At 42.0% G+C, this 5,591-nt stretch overlaps 1 long non-coding RNA gene across 1 annotated transcript; it reads left to right on the top strand.

Moving 5' to 3' along the window:
* The first annotated feature begins 1,979 nt into the window (after positions 1–1,979).
* LOC136572349 (uncharacterized) lies at positions 1,980–4,102 on the top strand. Its single transcript, XR_010785797.1, has 2 exons — positions 1,980–2,230; positions 3,924–4,102. It is a non-coding gene; the product is annotated as an uncharacterized lncRNA (long non-coding RNA).
* The last annotated feature ends 1,489 nt before the right edge of the window (positions 4,103–5,591 follow it).

Genomic DNA, 5,591 nt, shown 5'->3' with positions numbered 1-5,591 from the left:
TGAATAAATAAGCCTTTAATCTGTTTGTTTTTTTTTAACAGGTTTTGCTGCGCAGGATTAGTTTGATCAAATTATAGCACAGATCGTTACGGACACAATGATGCCACACGTGTGTGCTTTTTTTTCTTACGTTTATTCATATAAATAGGGGGTTGTGTTTCTTGTTTTTTTCTATTTTTTTATGTTTTTCTTTTTACACTATTTATTTTGTTTTTTTACACTATTTAGGTCCTCAGGAACTTGATCCATAGCAGCTATGATCGCTGTGGTAAGGCATTGCAGGGCTTCTGTCCTGCAATGCCTTATCGCTGGTTATAGTGATCATAGGCAATGGCAAAGCAGGACGCCTGTAGCTGACGTCATGTTGCCATGGCAACCTGTCGGCTATCCTCGATAAAGTCGGGGGAGGGGGGATCCGATGACCTCACAGAGGGAGTGCGCTCCCTCTGTGAACCCTTTATAAACCTCGATCTACAAAGATTGCAGCGTGTATGGGGTTAACAGCAGGGGTCGCTGTCCCAATGCACCCTTACTATTAGTAATAGCTGGCTCCCGCTGCCGGATACCGCAGGATCTCTTCAGATCCCGCGAGTTCCATATGACGTAAGGTTACGTCATGTTGCCTTAAGTACCTGCCTGCAATGACGTAACCTTAAGTCATGTGGCGAGAAGGGGTTAAAAGAGGTTATGCCAACATGCACAATCCCATTCAAAATGATGATTTCCTCAGGTCTAACTCTTGTCACCCCCATTAAAAGCTGGTAATGCGAGGGAAAGCTTCTGCTAGTGAGATATTTCCACTGCAGGGAAAATGTAGTATTACAGGATGGACTTTCACGTGACTGGTTTGTTCCGGCCAGGGGACCCTTGTCTTTGACATTCAGGAGCCTTAATATGAAGAGGGGATGCCATCTCGGCACAATGCTTTCATTCAATAAATTGAGCTAATTGATTTCAAGGCTATAAGTTGTATGTATCATACTGTATGAGCCCTAAACACAACTACCCTGTTTCCCCAAAAATAAGACCAGGTCTTAAAATTTATTTTTACTCCGAAGGATTTTATTTATGAGTATAGCTGCCTGGACACTATTTAAATTGACTTTTTTTAAATGACAGTAACTACGGCTTAATTTTGGAGTAGGGCTTATAGTTCAAGCAGCTTCAAAAATCCTGAAAAATCGTTCTGCATCCTCCAAAATTATGCAAAGACTTATTTTCGAGGAAACTAGGTATTTTAGTGAAATACAGTTGTTTTTTTTGGGGGGGGGGGGGGGGGTTGTATGTAAGAATGTCCACATTTGTGTTTTTATGTTTTTGTTTTTTTAACTTGCAGAAAACTTTCGCTGTCTCTGTACACATGAGAAGGGCTTTGGCTTCAAAGGAAGCAGCTTCCATAGAATTATCCCTCAATTTATGTGTCAGGGAGGTGACTTCACCAATCACAATGGCACAGGCGGAAAATCCATCTATGGGGATGGAAATTTGATGATGAGAACCTCATTCTAAAGCACACAGGTATAGGTGGGTAAGCTTATTTTGATAGATTTCCCATAAACACTTAGGAGCCTAGTTACTTAAACTGTTGCTTTATACTCTGATCAAAGTAAACTATGAGCTGACTCGGCGAGATAAATGTATTAGGAGGAATGTGCCTCTTAATATATTTGTGGCAATTGGCAGTACCTCCATGTGCCAGACTAACACCCAAGCTAGTGTAGGTTCCAGCTACTCCGGTAGGCTGTGGATGGCTATGCCTCCTAAAGCTAGACCAAACCCACTTCTGAAAAAGTGCAGAGATCAAACCTAAAGCCCCTGAAAAGTCACAAATTTACGATGTGTACCAACATTGCAACCTTTGTATTGTAGAAATTTGGCATACATAACTTAATAGACATGTCCCAATATGTACAACATATGTCTCACTGTATATAGTCAATGAAAAAGAAGAATTTTACCAAAATTGACTAGTAATGTCATTCAGGGTCACTTGCGGATCCTTCAGTCTGCAGCAATTGAAACACCCCTATACTAGGTCAGTATTTTAGGCGGTTTAGTTTTTCCATTCTAAGGTTGTCTTTGTACAGGTTTACTCTCTATGGCAAATTCTGGTCAAAATACAAATGGATCACAGTTCTTCATCACATGTGACAAGACAGACTGGCTTGATGGGAAACATGTTGTGTTTGGAGAGGTGATGGAGGGAATGGATGTTGTACGGCAGATGGAAGTAAGTATTTGCAAACTTACCCCATGAATGCTCTTAAATGTATCTATAATTCAATGTTCTTAAATGGCAAAGATGGATGGAGCCCAATAAGAAACCTCTTCCCTTATTCAGAAGAAACTTTCTCCTTCTTGAAGGAGAGAAAAGAAAAAACAATCACTGCTGTGAAAAGAAGTGCTTGATAATTCAAGCAGTCTAGTTTTCCACATGAACTCGGTCCTCTAACCATCAACAGAATCCAATTTATTCTATATTATATATTGTGTGTACAGGGTGCTTCACTTGAAGTGCAACCCAGTAACATTGTAATATTTGTGTTCGAAACAATGTCACGAGTGAACTCATCAGGAACCCAGGTAGGTGTCCATATTCAGAGTCCTCACAGAACATGTTGAAAGTGGCCACCGCTACCCTCCAAGCACTGCTGAACCCGGCACTCTGTAGTCAAGTGTGCTGCAACATGCCCACATCACTGGTGGCAATTTCATATCTAATGTTGTTCTTCAATGCGAGGTTTATTGACAAACCGTTAACATTTTTGGTGGCCCACAGGGGAAAGTGTGCTGGCGTAGGGCCCAGTGATCTGTGTGACCACCCACCTTGGAGTTGATCCTGTCCCCCAAGAAAGAATGAACTTTCATCATGTTGTGGTTGGACATGTGACAAGTTGCCTGTCATTAATCCCTTCAGATGGGTTGTCTATCCAGGGATGATTCCAATTGCTAGATTAGAGTCAGGGATAAATTATTTTCCTCTAAATGGGGAAAATTGGCTTCTAACTCATTGTTTGTTTGTTTTTTCCCCTTCCTTCCTCTGGATCAACGTGTGTGTGTGTTTGTGTGAGAGAAGTAATAGGCTGAACCCAAAGGGATGGAGTGTTTTTTTTGTAGTTAGCTGTTGATGCGTTTAGACCCAACGGTTATCACTCAAAATATGGCTTTTGAGCAATAATCTTTGTGTCTAAATGGGCATTTACTGTAAGACAGTTTGGATTAATGAGACCCACCTACTTGGAAATGCGAACTGCACACCAGCAGTTGAACAATACACCCATGGCATGAGACAGGACAAGGGTCATTGATAAACTCTAGACTCCTGAACATGGTTACAGTTCTACACAAATAAGTTGGAATAAGGGTTACGCTTCCAGTGAAACACCCTGTATAATATATGTGAGTGTATATAAGATAGTGTGTGTGTAAAATATATACATGTGGATGTAGCAAATGCCACATGATTTCTTGAATCATTAAAAAAGCACCTTCTCACGTGGCGAAATCCACTGCAGCCAAATCTGTATTTTTAGCTGTGGAACAGCTGCAGAATTCAACTCTTGTGTTTCAGGGGGTTGAATTCCACAACATTTATAGACTGGCTGCAGATATAGAATCCGCATCGTGTTTTAAAAACTCTGTGGATTTTCTGGTGAAAAATGTTTGCACCATTTGAAGGAGACTTCAGAAATCTCCTCCACATGGCTTACACTGTAAATGCCTGTGTGAAGGCGGCCGAACACAACAAGTCCATTGTAAAACAATTGAAAGGGTAAGTAAACTGCGATACACCTGTGCTTGTTATACAGAGATATGATGTATGTGTATTTTAAGAAAATCCTTCCATGCAGTTTATTACAGTGAATACATTATGGAGTCGCTCTCATATGCATTCTTCTTTTTTCTCCTTTTTATTTGGAAAGGCTCAAGGTACCAAGGATGGAAAATCAAAACAGAAAATAATCATCTCGATTGTGGTGAATATGTATGACGTGATATCTTCTGCACTGATAAGACCATGACCAACAATCGTGGTGAGAATTATGATCATCCATTAAAAAATGTTTGTAAGCTATTGTAAAATTAAAGGTTTTGTTTTCTAGCCTCGGTTTTTACTTTGGTGAATCTCATGTTGTGGCCTGTAGGGAGTAGAGATGAGCGAACGTGCTCGGCCACGCCCCTTTTTCGCCCGAGTACCGCCATTTTTGAGTACTTCAGTACTCGAGTGAAAAGTACTCGGGGTGGCCGGGGGGCGCCGTGGGTGAGTAGGGGGTAGTAGCGGGAAACAGGGGGGAGCCCTCTCTCTCTCCCTTTCCCCCCCACTCCTCGCTGCAACCCCCCACTCACCCACGGCGCCACCTGAATTTTTTCGCCCGAGTACGGAAGTACTCGAAAATCGCGGTACTCGGGCGAAAAAGGGGCGTGGCCGAGCACGTTCGCTCATCTCTAGTAGGGAGTATTTTCATTCACAAATGTGTTCTTAGTTGTTCCCTTTGTAATACCTAACTGAAAAGACTATAACAAATGGCGAGTCTTTCAGACAATTCGGGTCTCTTTATCAGGGATGGTTTACCACAGAATCTGGAGCCATGTGATTATACACAAAAGGAAATAGGATAGCAATAGTGAGGTAAATAAGGCAATGATGGAAAACTATTAATATGAGTTCATAGGTTTCTACTGGCTAATACGATACAAAGGTGGTTCTCCTATATTTATTATAGACGTTAACTCCTCTTCGCCAAAGTGTAAAACTAACTGTAAACTGTTCAATCATCTAAAACAAAAAGATTATACTGAAAGTGTTGCCCTTTTAAAAGTAATGAGAGAAACATTTTAGAAGGTGATGAGGAAAAAACAAATTATCAGTTTTTTTTTCTCCACTGTATTTACAGAGAAAAATTAAATGTGAGATGATGACATTAAATATCATCAGTCTAACCAAGGAAGTAATACGGAGCTGCCTTAAAAAAAAAAGCAAAATAAACAAACAAATTGCTTGGTCCAGATGGCATATACTTCTACCCACTGTGTCGCTGCTCCAGGTCACATTTACAAGCTGCCAAGCCTGCTTAAGAGACGTCGCAGGTTGCTTCAGCCAATGACAGTGCTCTGCTATTCAGTACTGAGCTTTCTCATTGGCGGGACATGGGCGGGGCTTTGGTTATATAGGGCGGGGTTATAAAGGGGGTTGGAGTTTAGTGCATACTTAGTCAATTATGACATTTAGAATGTCCTGGCAGTACACACATAGGGCAGTATAATATATCCCCCTCCCCCCCCCCCCCACCTGGCAGCACACACATAGGGCAGTATATAATCTATTTCCCCCCTCCCCAGCACACACATAGGGCAGCATATAATTCATCTCCTCCCCCCAGTAAGACAGCCCTCCCCAGTAATAAGCAGCCCCCCCCCCTGAAATAAGCAGCCCCCCAGTAATTAGCAGCCCCTCCCCCTGTAGTAAGTAGCCCCCACTCCCAGTAATAAGCAGGCCCCCCACCAGTAATAAGCAGCTCCCCCATAATAGGCATCCCCCCATAATAGGCATCTCCCCAGTAATAGGCAGCCCCCCCAGTAATAACCAGCCC

Source organism: Eleutherodactylus coqui, chromosome 1, assembly GCF_035609145.1.
Source record: "Eleutherodactylus coqui strain aEleCoq1 chromosome 1, aEleCoq1.hap1, whole genome shotgun sequence".
Taxonomy (NCBI): domain Eukaryota; kingdom Metazoa; phylum Chordata; class Amphibia; order Anura; family Eleutherodactylidae; genus Eleutherodactylus; species Eleutherodactylus coqui.
Note: the sequence above shows the minus strand (reverse complement) of the source record. Positions and strands in the feature narration are given on the sequence as shown.